The sequence below is a fragment of the Anguilla rostrata genome, chromosome 2, assembly GCF_018555375.3.
Source record: "Anguilla rostrata isolate EN2019 chromosome 2, ASM1855537v3, whole genome shotgun sequence".
In the NCBI taxonomy this organism is placed as follows: domain Eukaryota; kingdom Metazoa; phylum Chordata; class Actinopteri; order Anguilliformes; family Anguillidae; genus Anguilla; species Anguilla rostrata.
In genome coordinates, this window is record NC_057934.1 from 44,976,194 (window position 1) to 44,992,531 (window position 16,338).

General features: G+C 43.9%; 1 protein-coding gene across 1 annotated transcript in view; it reads right to left on the minus strand.

Moving 5' to 3' along the window:
• The window catches only part of mad1l1 (mitotic arrest deficient 1 like 1), a 233,550-nt gene that overhangs the window by 32,859 nt on the left and 184,353 nt on the right, over positions 1–16,338 (minus strand). The window lies entirely within an intron of this gene.

Here is a 16,338-nt window from a genome sequence, read left to right on the forward strand (position 1 = left end):
CTGATATCTAACAATGATGAAACAGCCTATAGGAGTGAGGTTTCATCCCTGGTGGACCGGTGTCAAACCAACAACTTTGAGTTAAATGTTTCCAAAATCAAGGAACTAGTAGTGGACTTCTGTAAGAGCCATAGTGTCCATCTACCCTTGGTCAATAACAGTCAGGAGATTCAACAGGTGGAGAACAACAAATTATTGGGTATGACAATCTCCTCCTCTTTGAAGTGGAAGGTCAAGACTACAATTACCCCTGAAGAAAGCTCAGCAGAGATTTTTTTTTCCCTGACAACTGACAAAGTTTTCATATCCAGAGAGGGTACGGTGCAATTTTATCAAGCAGGAATTGAGAGTATCCTTACCTTACCGCAATAACTGTGTGGTATGAAAACACTTCCACATGAGACAGAGCACAGTTGGACAAAGTGCCGCGTACTGAATCTAAAATCACAGGTTACAATCTTCCATCCCAGACCAAAAACTATTACATCAGGCTACAAAGCAGGGACGTTAGATTTTAAGGGATTAAGCTCACCTAGCTAATCTCCTTCTCTTAAAAGACCGAGAAGCACCCAGTCCAAAACATCCAGGTTCTGTAACAGCACCTATCCAAAATTTGTCCACTTTAATACCTAAATGCTAGAAGTGTTCATTATTTGATTAGAGGACTTGTGCACTGTATTCTAGTTATCTGATGCTGCAGACAGCACCCCAGGGGAACACAGGTCTTTTTATTCTAATTTATTTATTCAATCAGTTTCATGGTTACAGGGTTTTTATCATTTGTCTCTTATTTTGTGTGTTGCTGGGTTTACTGTTAGTGTATTGTTAATGAGCTCACCAAATCAAATTTCAGTCAACCTCGTTGGTATGGCAATAAAGTATTGCCATACCATACCAACTTGAAGGCTGCGCTCTCTATTCTCCGACCAAAGTACGACAGCTGCAGACACGATCGCCACTCGCAGTATCACAAGGATTGTGAACGTATAGCATGAGTTCACCATTTGGAAACTCGTAGTATTAAAATAATTTTTAACGCGCTTACACTCTTGGCAGGCCGTCCTCTGAACTAGCGGATTCATAACAGTCGGTTATTGGCGACGGCCTGATAAACCCTTGCTATATTTTGTGAGGTGTAAAATTTGTCAATCACTTGTGCCTCTGGATCACTGCAGGGTGATCTGGATGATCGGCCTTCTTACACTGTCGAAACTTTGTGGTTCAGCCTCTTGATAAAACAGACCCACACTGAACGGTGCTACACTTGCAGCTCAACGTGCTTGGCAGACAGAGCTTCATCATCTCCACCCACACTCACTTAGTGAAGCCTCTGCAGTGGGCTTTCTGAAGGACATCTGATGTGCTCAGGAGTGAGCTCAGCTGTGTCTGCTCTGCCCGTGTCTTACGATTTAAACAGCCAAAGGTGGGCTCTGCTTGTGCTTGTGCCCGTAAGTTCAGACCCTTCAAGACAGCCCAGCTTGCCTTTCACAGAATGCGTAAGACATGAAAACCCTGAGCTTAACTTTCTACATCAAAACGTTTTAAACATTAACGTGCGAAAAGAATGACTCAAAACAAATAATGATAATCACCTTGTATGTGCAATTTCATAATTATTCTAGTCCCAGTCAATGTTATGCTTTTGTTACATTTAATAAGCGCAATTTTTCTAACATTGTACTGCACATACGGATCAGCTGTAATGAGCTGGAAATAACGAGACCTGCAAGTTCAGATTACACAAGCACTTTCATTTGGAGCTTAATTAAAATTTTGTTCTGCATGTTATTATTCCTGCATTGTGTTGGATTACTACCCCCCGCTTATGTGACTGTGTTTCTTAGAGGAACATGAAGCACAGCTACCAGAATCAGGACCACTATCAAAATCAGCAGTTATGCTTGAGCCACCACTGGAAATCAGCCCAAGAAGATCTGACTGACTACATACAGACTCTGGGTAATTTTAGTACAATAAATGCCCCACATTAAATAGGTATTTCTTTTTTTGTGTGTGTCTGCAGAGCGAAGTTCTAATTAACACCTTTCGGTATTTTTGGGGGATCTGAGGCATTCCACTCATAAATATCCCGAAGGCTCTGACAGCACATTTGTCAGTTTCAAAAGCCTGCTCGGATTAAGACACTGTCTGGATGTCTCGTCTTCGTGAACCTCGGGGCCATCTCAAAGTGGTCTCCCTATTAATATTTACTGGTACAAAAAGACAAGGGCCCACACAAGGCTTTTCGACTGGTCCTCCAATGGGACGGCTGACATATGCTCAACACTGAGTCAAATGAGGGGTGGTATAAAAACTGTCACAAGGCATTAGACTCAAAGCCACTCTGCTTACTCCTGACAGTCCCACATGACAGTTTGCCAGGGTGGAAGATACTGACACTTATGGTGTAGTTCTGTGTTTGTTTATTTAAGTGGCAAAAGCTCTATTTTCAGCTGTGGGATATACCGAAGAGATATTGCATACAAGCTCTATCAAAGAATAATTTACTGCAATAGTGGCAGATAGAGTAAGTCTGTTGCCCCACAAAATCTGTCTAATGTACTACTCTGTCTAAGTGACTCTGCAGAGTATTGAAACGGCTTGCACCCCTCACACCAAAAAAATTGTTCTAGCAAACGGAGAAAAGCTCTGTCAGTACCCCACACACTCAGTAGCTACTTCATCAGCTACACCTATCTAGTACTGGGTAGGACTCCCTTTTGCACAGTCTACACTTTTTTAAATGGATAAAGCTATAAAATGACAATGGTTGAATGCACTATGCAGAAATTAAGATACAATGTACTAGTAGTACTACTACTACTACTAATACTGAAAACTCCACTGCTTTAGAGTCACAGCTGCTGATGCAATGCAGACTGGAGCAAGGGATTTACAATTATAAAACAACGAACTGCTAAAGCTGCAATGTAAAAAGAAATTATGAAACTAAAACAGTCAATAAACTTGCATTTTCTATCAAGTGGGCTATTTTATAGCCCATACAGAGCACTACATAGTGTTTGAGCAGTGTTCGTGGAGTACTCAATCAGTTGTACCCATCCCTACATTTCAGCTGGCTCGCCAATAAGATAAGCCACAAACACTTAGCAACATATTTATCGATAAATTGAACTTGGCACAAGACATGCACTCTGACTGGTTTCCTTTTGCTCCTGCTACTTATTGTGAATGCACATTTACAAATCTGACAAACTCTGAGACACTTTCATTTGTGAGATTTTAGCATATGACTTCACCATTGCCACAACGGAAAATGCAACAAAGCAACCCAACACAATTTCAAGCTTAAATACTTGAATCCAACAATAGCTTTCCAGTCACCTTGGGTTCCTGTGAGATGTGCAAGGCCATTTATTCCATATACCCTGCACTGAATCAGCATGAGACACATTTCTCTCAATTTTTTGCAGGTCTCCCGTTGTTCTGCAGTCTTATTATTCCACTTAGCCATTTATAACAATATCTCAAAATTTGTGTTTTTATGAAAGAGGGTAGACGGCTGTGAACAGCTCTGTGTATGAGGTGTCAGCAGACTGGTTGGGTGGGTTGTAGGTTCCTCGTACTTTGCTCCAGGGCAAACACCTCAGAAGCAGGGAGACCCTGCTTCTTCTGTACAGTAATTGCTTCAACACCCTCCACCCCCAAACAGACAACACCAGAAGGAGACTCACATCATCGCTGAGGAAAACTGCAGCCTCTGCTGGGACAAATCTAGCATCTGCACAAGCTAACAACCCACCTTTCTCTCCCACAGCCTGGCTCAGCACCACCACGCAATCACACAGCTGCAGCTAATGCAAACTCAAATCACTAACACTTCTCATTAGACAAGGACACTTCAGTGACACAACAGAATACTATTATGATGATTATAACGATAATAATCACAATAATTTATGTGGGTGCTCCTACCACCATTACTGGCCTTAAATAATGGCCATAACATCACTGTAAGCATAACAATTATGCTACACTTATAAAACTGATCAAATGCTGTTATGCAGGTCATACTGTAATGACAACAATGTCATAAAATAATACAGTTTGTCACTTTCCTATGAAAACCAAGCGCTGTTTACCATTAATAATTGAGTATGTATTCATATAACAATGGTTAATGCACTACGCAGCAATTCAGGTACTATGGGGCTACTACTACATTATACTACTACTACTACTAATAATAATAATAATAATGATAATAATAATAACGGAGTTTAACTCATTCTACATGTTTCAGGAGCTAATGAATATCAAATTTACTGATGAAACAATTAATTAGTATGAAAGAGACCACCATAAAAAAAGATCTTTTTTCTAAAGATCAAGTGAAGTACGAATAGTTCACGTCATACAGCAGCATGCAAGAAAGGTAAACAAGCTGTGGGTGCAGCTGACAGGCGATGCACTAACCCGTGCAGCCTAACTTCTGCTTTTAAAGAAACCTGAAGCGGGATTCCTCCTCATATTTCTCCCTGCCCTGACAGGACGGCGATATTACAAAGCTTCCACACAAAGCCTGCTATTAACGTCACACTAGAGGAGCAACGCACACAGACAGGAAAGGATGGTTTCCACCTTTCCACCTTTGCCATGCGTGTTCTCATCCTGCTTACAGAGCTACCGTAGCTTAAAAGCAGTAGGACGAGGCTGGATGACTTTCACTTGCTGTCATCGGCTGCAACGAGTGGAACTGCAAATGCAGCCGCAGGACGCCATCTTGTGCGATGTAGAGGTCTGCATCCTGACCCGAACCGGAAGGGGCCGGAAGGTATGCTGTGATTGGGCCGGGTATCGGGCCTTTGTTCTCGCTCTGTGATGTCGGGTCAGATGGGGCACGGGGTGAGGAACTGTACTTGCAACCTCAAGGTCACAAGATTGATTCTCGGGTAGGATGCTGCTGTTGTAGCCTAAAGCAAGGTACTTAACCTGCACTGCCAGTACTTAACCAGTAAATATCCTGCTGTATAAATGTAATGTAAATACTGTGTAAAAAAAGTTGTGCAAGTAAATAAGATCTGATAAATGCCTGTAATGTAAAGTACAAATAGTAGGGCAGCAACACTTCTGCCAACAACGATTGACAATAATGGCACAAAGCTTTCAGTTTTTGTAGTAAACAGTCATGTTCAACAAGCAAATTAAAATGGGCGCATTTGGCAGGACTAAAGCGAGCTGTTATGACTGCAACAAACATTAAAACATAAATTATTCTATTTTGAAAACATATTTCTTGCAAACACATACCCAAAAAAAGAGGACGTTGCTCCTGTGCAGTCTGGTGCAGAGGTGCAAGCGACAAACTTAACATCACGTTTAACAGAAGGAAGAACGTGTTGCAATATAAGCGCGGCAGCTGAAATACAGCTGCTTTAATTTGCTAGTTGAGCATAACGGCACACTACAAAAGGAGAAGCTTTGCTTTGCGCCACTGTTGTTAATTGATAACAGCTGGCGAAGTGTTGCTCTCTCCTAGCTCGGCGATAGCAAGCACCTTCACTTGCAGCTTTCCGGCGAGAGACACCGCGTTCTTCTCTACTGTGCTGTATGGTGCTGCTGGCATGTTCTCTCAGCCATTGGGCTCTATAAGGTTCAAGCGTCAAATCTGTATTTAAGTAGCCTATTTACTGAGACATGGAAGCCGTTCACATCCAGCGCAAATATAAAATCATTATTCAAGCCGAACAGTATATGTCCCTTTACATTTTACTGTATGAAACAATCACTCTTTCTTGAAGGAGCACTGGCTGTAAATCCATGATACCTATGGCAAAACCATCTGTGAAATGGAAATTCGCCAGCCTCTGACAATCCCTGCCAACTGAAGTATGTCGTCTGTGTCTGTGTGCATCTTTGCAACACACATCCAGTGTCCACACCACTTACCTTCAGAATATGCAATAGACGGGACCGCTGGAGTGAATCAGCCCACCTGTCCATCAGCAGGGCCTAGTGAAGAAATGGCTGACTGACACTTAGAACACAAGACATGTGTCTCAGTTGTGTTCCTAAAAATCCTTGGCTCCAAAAAACAAAATAAACATAGCTAAAAATGATAAGTGAAAGATATATCAGCACTGCAGTGCAAAAGACCTGGGCATTCTTTTGCTTACATACAATCTGGGAGGCGTGAGTTCTATAAATATTTTTAAAATCCCAAAATCAGGATGTGACACCTTAGTATATTATTGTTGCTGGCCTGCATGGATGTTTGTGAAGATGCATGCAGACCAACAACAATAACGTACCAGGCATTCACAACTTTATTTTGAGAGCTGTTAAAAAGCTTTACAAAACTCACCTCCCCAGGACTGTATGGTAAACAAATGAATGCGCAGTTCTTTCGTGCTGCAGTGCTAATAATATATAATAGCTTCCACATACCATTTTAGCTATGTTTACTATGCTATGTGGAAGCAGGAATTTTACAGTCTGCTACTGCATCCCCGCATTGCCAGAACCTGAACCTCAGAACCTGCAAATCATGCCACCCTTCCATCCACTACACACTTGTGTGTTAGGGTACTACTGACTATTTGCAAGTGAAATTTGAGAAGCTGTTAAACAAAGAGGGGAAAGATGACAATGCAAAGAAAATGAGATTGAAAATAATTTTCACAATGATTTCAGGTACTTGTAAAAACCCCCAGTGTATAAATGAATCATGCCCCCATAAAATACACAATTAATAATACACAATCTTAATCTTAAATCTACTCTTGTGTGGGTCAGGGGACAGGTAATTAAAATAGTTTACAGTAGGAAACAAGAGGATAATCTGGTAAAGCCATCACAAAAACATTGCAAGCTCACTGTTGTACTTACACTCATGTAATGCCTTTATTTAAATGAAGGTTAATGTATTAAATAAAATCAATTAAACTATCTTAGATTTGTACATTAACACTTTTTCCCGCAACTAAAAATGCAATTAACTGACATAAATCATCTATTAATCTGCCTGGGGCCATATATCCCAATGCATGCTGGGCCTTGGCATCAAGTACATTTTACAATTCCAGGCAAGACAGTATGCAAATGTAATATTCTCAGCCCAGTAATTACTGCACTAGATGTGTGTGTTTGCACACATGTACCATTGTGGGAAATTAAGGGAAACTCTCAGGATTAGCAACTGCGCTTTATGCAAGGGAGCACCAAATAAGTGGAACACTGAACTACCAGCTTTATTTCATTTGCATCCTCTAACCAACGGTAATTCTGTTTGCTGAAATGCACTAGTTACCATATACATGATCAAACTGCATAAATCAAATCCCCGTTGATTTTGGCTCGCAGCTTGATATTTACATACATCACTTTAAACTAAACAGGCAACCCCCTCCCCCCCCAATTCACAGCAGAAGAGGAAGTACTCACTTCACTCAAACGTCATGACATTCTGACAATCTCCTGCCCACCAAACACTTACAGTGACAAGACATAGCAGCATCACTATTTAAATATTTCATTATTTTTAACAATCATGTACATGCTCCAGCTGTGTTAAATAAAATACATGGTTGCAACATGTGAAGCCATACATATCTGGCTACCTCATCTTGAACTGACCCTGAACTACTGTGGGAGTGTGAGGACGAACACAACCTTGAAGACAGATTAGAGTTAGTGGTAAAATACTGCCCTTGTTACGTGAGCTAATCTGTCACTGTGAGGGTCATTTGGCCCCACGTACAACAAGCAGGGTAGGCTTCTAAAGCAGCAGTTTAAACAGCAGCTAAGCAGCAGTGTCTCTCACAACCAGCTAAACAGGCACAGATAAGCGGACCCATAAAAGTAGCCTCTGAACCATGCCTGTTTCTATTCATAAAGAACACTGCTGCTGGTCTTCACACCCCTAAATATGTCCATGTTGGGTCTGTCCAAGCCATCCTTCAACAGCTAACAACTAAGTCACTAAACGGATAGGAATACACTTGAAGGCACACTTTTTTGAAGATGTATGTTACCCTTTGTGTGATGCTGTATGTCACAATAGCATTCAAAGTTAAGGATATAAGTTGTGGTGATGTCACTTAACAGATTGGAATACACTTGAAGGCACACTTTTTGAAGATGAAGTATGTTATCTTTTATTGGCAGTGTGATGCTGTATGTCTTTACTGTATCTCATCACAACAGCATTTGAGGTTAAGAATATAAGTGACAATCAAAATAAAGAATAAAAAAAGATAAATAAATATCTATAAAAACTGCACAGAAAACTATTTCAGTTTCGATTTTTTTGAAATTCGTCCACTGCCTGGACCCATTTCAAGGCATCCGCTGATTTTGTGGTCCATTCGGCATACAGTCAAATTACAGACTTCAAGGCCAAAATTACTTTAAAAGCTGGGCATTGAATGCCCCATAAACAAACGCTGTAATGACTGGAGTAATAAACTCTTTCCCCTGTTTGTCTGCTCCAAGAAATCCAAGCTTAAAAAAAAAACCGCTGGAGAACAGAGCAATCCAAGAGAAGCCATAAATTCTGCAGCGCTACTTCCACTGGGCCACTGTAAAATTAAGCCTGTAAATCTCTCACTGAAAGCAGTTCATTTCAGCTAAATGACCACACCTTCTACAAAATTAATTTTTATCGCAGGGAAGCCTGTCTAGCTGGAAGTCTCTTTCATAAAAAATCCATGTCCCTTGTTTTAAACGCTGGCACGGGGATGACCCATAAGCGTGAAAGGGGGCCCTTTTATTTTTTCAAGCGTACGGTCAATAACCCACGACTGTCTCAAATGAGGGTGCTGGCGAGCCAAATTACAGATGTGAAACTATCGAGAGCCCAGGGGAAATGCACCCCTGATCAAACAGGCCTGCGTGCTGAGGAGAAAAGCTAGTGTGGAAACCCACCATCAGAGGCGAGCTCAGAAGCTTACACAGCTGCCAATGCTGTACAGTGCACCCGTTTCCAGTAATGTTCACTCAAACTGTGTGCTGAAACCTCCTTCTCATAGCATTCTGCTGGCAGCTGTAGCAGCTAGCTAAATGGCTTCAAATATTGTATTTCAGAATGCCTTCTGTACTACTGAAAATGTATTTTCTCAAGAACTGTGCAACAGTGGACCGTATGACAGAATTTTAACGTGAACGCTTTACTCAGGTTATAACCATCATTATAAGGGGCATGCTGTGGCCCAAGAAAGAGTCCCCCCGTGCCTTGGATCTCTCTGGCTTGTTTTCTCCACCCTGTACGAGCCTCCTGTTGCGTTGCACGGCCCTAATTGATGGCTCTTCGGGAGTGGGTGACAGGTAGCGCCGGAGTCGTCTCACTTTCGGAAGGCCCGGCCCCATTTGTTATGCCATTCCCGATCCTTGACTATCTGTCAGCGGGGACAGCTGTTTGTCTAGATCTGCCAAGCCTCATCAGTCAGTGCAGAAAAGTGGGGAAGACTAGATTTATCATGTAATCAATTCTATTTAAAGACTTTCACATCTGAGACGGTAACATTGCTTTATCAGAGCGCACACGATTACCTCCATTCATAATCATTATATTTGTGTGCAGTTCTAGGGTTGGATTCACACACTAATTCAGATTCCTGAAGGATAATTTAGATAATTGGGCTGATAAATGTATACATATAATGCAAGTATGGCAACTTACACAGGAGCTCATTTATAAAGATCTCCCTCCACCCGTTCTCCTCATGATCAGATTAGGTATCATGCACAAATATACTGTGGTACTACAGCTAGTTATTCCAGTGCCGCTGCAGCAAATAGTGAGAAAAGGGTAATATTAGAACTCTAGCAAGCTTCTCCTAGCAAACCATGCCAAACCAACACAAGAGAAGTAATGCGGTGTAGAAATTTGGTATGAAATAAACATGCTATTTCTTCTGCAATCAGTCTTTTTTTTTATAAAGTATTGTCCAATGCCGTTTTATGACAGAAAAAAAACCTACCGCAATACTACTAAATTGGCTGTCGTTCAATGGGGCCGCAAACCAGCAACCAGAGAGGGCTGTGACTTCCTTGAGGCATCATTTAAATTTCAAGATAAGACTTTCACAAGATATAATCCTTGTGAAAAAATTGGCATGTTACTTGCAGAATCCTGCATAACAGCACAATATGGCCACTGGATATATCTGCTTTGTTTTTATAGTGTATTTTGTGTCACCTTACAGGCTCCAGTGATCAAAAGGACAGGATGAATTAGACTACTGACTTTACAGCCATGGCACAAAGGACATCATGTGCTATGTGACAAAACTCATCAAGATTAAGTACTATAAAGCGGAAAAGCGAAATAGACCAAATAATTTAGAAGTACGCACAGTGAGGATTTACAATGAACCACAACAGTGACCACAGCAGTGATTTATTTTGTGTTCAGGGTACTGCAGACCTGGAGATCTTATCACTGCAGTCCATTAAATGCACTGAAGTACGGGCAATTAGTAAATTTCTCTGCAGACGGGAAACAGATTTTTCATTTGCAAAAGTCTCCTGGCAAGAATCGTCAATTTACGTGAAATCCCTGGATACGAAATTTACAATCAGGATTTACAGGAACCTAGACGACTACATTTGTCAAGTATCGACTACAGAGCAGAGTCTACACTTTAATAATGTCATTTCCGGAGTCGAAAATGTGTTCCATTGAATGGTCCACATTAACAGTGCCAGTGTGACACAGGCTCTGCTTAGTGCTCAACTGAACCATGCACCTCTATCTCAGTTCTCCAAGTGCAGGTACAATGGCAGCACACTTGAGGAACATCAGCTTACATCAGTACATTCACCTAAGCAACTGCAGCTAGATACCGAACGTGAAGTGTCATTCATTAAATCCATAACGTTAATAATTTTATTACACCTGGCAGGCACGAACGAAGTCGCACAAATGAAACCTCAGCCAAGAACATCAAAGCAAACATGTCAGCTGCTACTGTTGTGCAGATCAGAGAGTAGAGCTAAGAGAGGAAGCCTGGGTAGAGACACAGCTGGAGACACAGTAAAACACTACAGATAACCAGGCTACATGGAGGCATAGCAGGATCTGGGCTAAAGTAAACACAGCATTACTAAGACAAAGTGGATGTGAGACTTGTTAAAGCATTAAGAACTTTTACACCAGTACCAATGTCAGAGATCAACTAGACTATCCAAGTAAATGTGTCTACTTACATTTAAAAGGTTAATAAAAACAAAATACTGTTTTTTGAGGTCTAAAGCCAAGTATCTTGACTCCATTGAAAAAAACAGCCACATTTTCTTTAGCCCTGTGTGAACATGTAACCAATTCTTTTCTTTCCGGTAGTACTGCACAGCCTAAGAACTGCATTAAAACTGTGAAAGTTCCCTTCAGTGACTACATCTCTGACCTTGTGAACAATTTGTGGCAACCAGGGAATAATGGATTTCAATTTTCCTACGTCTATAACTGTCATCTTCCCCTTGACAAGCAATTAAAAAGATAAAACTAAAAGATCAAAAGTCGGCATGCCAAAGCTGCACATTAATTCAGCCAGCTAACAAGTTCCACAGGGGATTCATATCACATCGGTGTTAAATGGACATGTGATCTGGCCTGCCCAACACTATAGGAAAGAGAGGTGATCATATCGTGTAATTACAAGTGCTGGAAGGAAATATTTCTCCTCATGCTATGTATTCTGTGATAATCTCACAAAACACAAACCCCCAAACTAATAATGAACCATATATAAGCCAGCATCATCCGTCCCTCTGCAGTCATTATTCCTGCAATAAGGGCTGTGAGCTATGCTCGTGTTGAGGCAGGTGTGTGGCTTAATTTCATAGAGACGGGGTTCATTCTGCCTTTATTTACTTTATTCTGGATACATAAAAAACAAACACACACCGCCAGGTAAACACAAAATTATCAAAAAGCCTTTTTCCGGGAACACCTTTGGAGAACAGATCGATTATAATTGTGATTTTTTTCTGGTAAAAAAAACTAAAAGAACCTGGCCACGTGGAGATCAATCTGCAGCCTGAAACATCATCAAGCTATTCCAGGCTCTGAATCGATGCGTACATGACAGGGAGACTGGCTGGTGTTCCTGTGCAGAGGAAGAAGCCGGACGCTGGATTCTCATGACAAATGCTCGAGCTCCTCGCTAAAGAGGAGAAACAGCACAGGAAATGATTGCAGGTGCTTTTTTGTGCCCGATACGTCAGAGCCCGTCATCTCTCCAGACCTCAGGATGGAGAGAGGCGGTAGCGTCCATCAGCACAGCGGGTACTCACAGGCATTCACTGCTCAGCCCTATCGCTTCGCTTGTGCTGAAATGGATCAGACTCACACCCACTACCAAAGTTAATAAAACTTCCTCTCGCTGGGATATGAAGTTCAACTCCATTATTCGCTCCTTATGCTTCTTTTCAAGATGAAACAGAAATGTCCTTGCCAGTAACGCAGGAGACGTTTTAATACATTCTTTGGAAGCAGCTGGAGGAGGAGGAGAAGGAGTTTCTGCTTGACTACTGAAAAGATGGCCAGTTGTCAAATCAATCTCGCTGCAACACAACGCTTATCGGAACTGAATGTCAGCACAAAAACATCTTGTCTTCATGAGTCCATCACTGTTGAGTCAGTTGGTACCATGTCCTGTAGAGCTCCTCTCTCTCTCTCTCTCTCTCTCTCTCTCTCTCTCACTCTCTCTCTTTTTCTCTTAGTTTAGAAAGAGCCGAGGATCATTTACCAAAGGAGGCCTGTCCAAAGGTCACAGAGGGTTAACGGCTTCTTCCCTCACTGATGAGCAGTGAGGGATGTGCAGGCTGCTTTTAATGAAGGGCTGGCGTCTACGTCGCGTCTCCACGGAGCAGGCAGGAAACCCACTGCGCTACCCTGCCCTGACAGATTCCCTCCCCGGGACCCCCGAGCCGTCGGCCCGCAAACAACATTAAAACGAAACGCACGCCGACAATTAGCGCTTCCGCTCTAATGCGGAGTCGGAGGTCAAGCGGAGAGGTAAGGCTCAAGGTTCTGTTTTTTTTTCCCCACCCGCTTCATTACCGCGCTGTTTATTTTCTCCTTTCCGCACGCGGTAGTTTCTGGGGGGGTCGTAATCACAGGAACGCTCAGAGGAGAAGTACAGTCGGCTTCAGAACGCAAAAACGAAAATCTCAAGTCTACGGCTTCAAAGAGCATCACAGCAATGGCAAATACAGCGAAGGAGAATCTTGCGTTCCCTTCAGCGGAAAAAAAAAAAAACTAAGCGTTAGGAAATCTAAAGTTTCCTTCAAAAAAAACCCTTTCAAGTATTTCATTTATTGTATTTTAGAGCCGGAGACAGCTGTGGATATCTAAACAAAAGAACGTAATGGGTCCTCTTGTTGATTAGGGTATTGCAGCTCAGACAGTGTCTGTTCCCCGGAGGCACGAAATCAAACTAAAGTTGGACAAGTTGGGTGAGCTCACAGAGCTCCCTCTCTGTGTTTCGCTACAAGCAAAACAAGTCGTTCAAATGAAAGGGGGAAAAAGAACCTTACTCTGTCTGCTAGCTGTTACACAAGCACTTTGAGGTGGTTTAGCAGAACCCAACAACTCCCAGTGCTGTGGTCAACTGATTATAATAAGAAAAGCTTTTTCCTCCAAATCAGGACACCGCCTAGTTCAATTAAATATTTACATTCTAGTATATTGTAGTCAAGCAATTATGTCAATGCCAATTAAAGCCCATGGTGTTCTACTGTGGTAACATCCCTCCACTAGCTACCTATATCATCTTGCATCAAATTCAAGACTTTAGTGCTAGCCTACTGGACAGCTCCATTATATATTTAAAAGAACAACAGAGCCTCCACCCGGGCCAGGTCTCTCTGTTCAGCTACCTCGGGCCTCTTGCACCTTCTAGCCCCCCTCCCTTGCAGACCATGCCTCCAGTCTGTTCTGGCCCCCCATTGGTGGATGGAACATCCCACTGCTTCAGAACAGCAGGATTTCCTTTTGGATAATGTAACAGGTATGGCCGTGTAAAGATAGGCCTTCTGTCTAGTTGCATGTTCTTTTGAGAATTGTTGTTTGTTAGATTAATATTACATTCATTGATTATAAATGGGCCTCTGGTGATAGCGCATTTTTGTATTCCTGAGAGTAATAGAATGATGTTCTCCACTACTACACATTGCTCTAGGTGAGAGCCTCTGCCAAGCGATTGCAATGTACTGTAATTAAATGTAATAAGGATGGTACAAAAACCAAGTTGCACGTCATGTCTATACACAGCTATACGGCTTATTCTCTTTCAACCGAACGTGCTTAGCTGAACAGTGCTCCTTTACCTCAGTGCTACATGTTAGCCTTCTCTGAACAGCACTGAAAGGCACCCGCACGCTACCACCACAGCAAGGCGGTGCTCGAGAGACTTCCTGCGCAGGAACCAGCGCTGCCACTCCCTCAGTGAATTACTCCCTCAGGTCTTCCAGGAACAGTAAACCCTGGTTCTGCGCGGTGACCTTCCGCGCGGTCGTAAAGCCCACGCCGTGCCATAAACCCACCGGCGCGCTCAGATTGATTCGCACGGGATCTGGGCAGTAAACCTCTGCGGGGTGCACCGGGGCTCAGCGGCGCTCAGAACGCGGCGGCGCGGCGGCGCTCGTAAACCCCGGCGTAGCGTGGTGCCCTTTAAAAGCTCGAACGCAGGGGATCTGACTCGTCCGTGAGGCCGACGCGCCCGTCCCGGTGAGGGCGGGGAGCGGTCCTCTTCCTCCGCCTGGGAGCCCGGCGGTTAAACGGGAGCCGAAAGCCTGCTCGTGAACGAGGCGCGCGGGTTCCATACCGTCTTGCTCGGCGCTCAGGGCTGCGGGCCGATAAGTGGCTTCTGAATTAACAGCCGCGCCGTCTCCCAGAGCTCTCCCCCTCCGCACTGAAGAAGCGCCGAGCGCCCACGCTCGCCTCCGCTCGGCCGCCGCCGCACGCTCGCCCGCCCGCCCTCGTCTCCGGAACACGTCCGACGTGACAAGAGCGAAGAAGTTTAAGGTGAGCCGTCCTCTGATGACACATCAAACGCACAGCACTGAGAGGAGTAGCAGGGCCGTGTGCTAACTCCACAGCGAATATATCAGCGTTCACAGGGAGATAAAACCTGTAACTGGCTCAGAAGTGCTCACACCACCGAACTCCAGGAGCATAATAAACCGTTTAATTAACCAATTCAAAAATCACCGCAAACGAAGCAACTCGTTTCCTTGCTGTTGCTCTGTGATACTCGGTTGAGCATTAAAAACTCATTTTGACAAAAACAATCTGTTTGTAACTGGCTTACACACAGACACGCCACTGGCAAAACTTGTATGTTACGGGACATTGAGTGCGCTACACGGATAATTGTCAAATGTTTGTTTTATTCATTTTTTGCTCACGCTAGACATGGATACATGGTTCGTCCTAATTAAAGCCTTATAAAAATGCAATTTATCAATTTCACGTCTCACACAATTTGGCAACGCGCTACGCCCGCGACTTTGCCGAGCCGGGCGCCCGTCGCCGGGGCAGAGCCGGAGGAGGCCCCTCGCCCGAGCGTGACGCTCCGGCGGCTAACGAAGCCGGGCCTCACGGAAACGCCGCGCTGGCGTAACGAGCTGCTCTCCAACCGCCCCGTAATTGGCGTGAACAAGGAGAGGAGTGTGTCACGTTCATTAGGGCCGGGGAAGACGCAGCACGTCCGGACGGAAGCGGGAGAGGAGGGAGGGGGAGCGGGCGCTGCGCCCCCCCCCCCCACGACGCGCGGAAGGGGGTCCCGTCCGTGGCCCCCACCTGCAGCTGTTTGAGCGCTTCAGCTGCGCTCTAATGCACCCCTCACCAGCGGCGCCAGGCCTTTCTGCATGGGAAATCAAAGGCTGACAGTCTCCTCGTAGCAGGCACTCCAAACGTAGCCGCATTTCGGAGATGGCTGAGGGATGGGGACGGGGGGGTTTAGAGATGGTGGCGCTCGTCACGACTGAGGAGCCGGCGCTCGTCGGCGGGGCGGGCTCTGCGACCGGACGCTCTTCGCCTGCGCTTCACGTGCCCTGCTCCTCACTTCCTCCGTCCCTGTACGCAGTGTGTTAGGGCGCACGGCCATTACTGAGCAGGGATTCGTCAGTTATTTTCAGATTCAACATACATACAGCATTTTTTCAAACAGAAGGGAAATTGAGTTCTTCAGCTAAACAGGGTATGAATAACTAATCTTAGCAAAAAAATGTATGAATAAAAATCTACCTATGGAATGAGTCTCATGCAATTCAAAATGCTTGCATGCAAATTTTTGCCAAGAGGACTATATGTGGACGGTCATTACCTCAAACAGCAACGTGATCAGAGAGTTTCACGTCTCTTTAAAAACG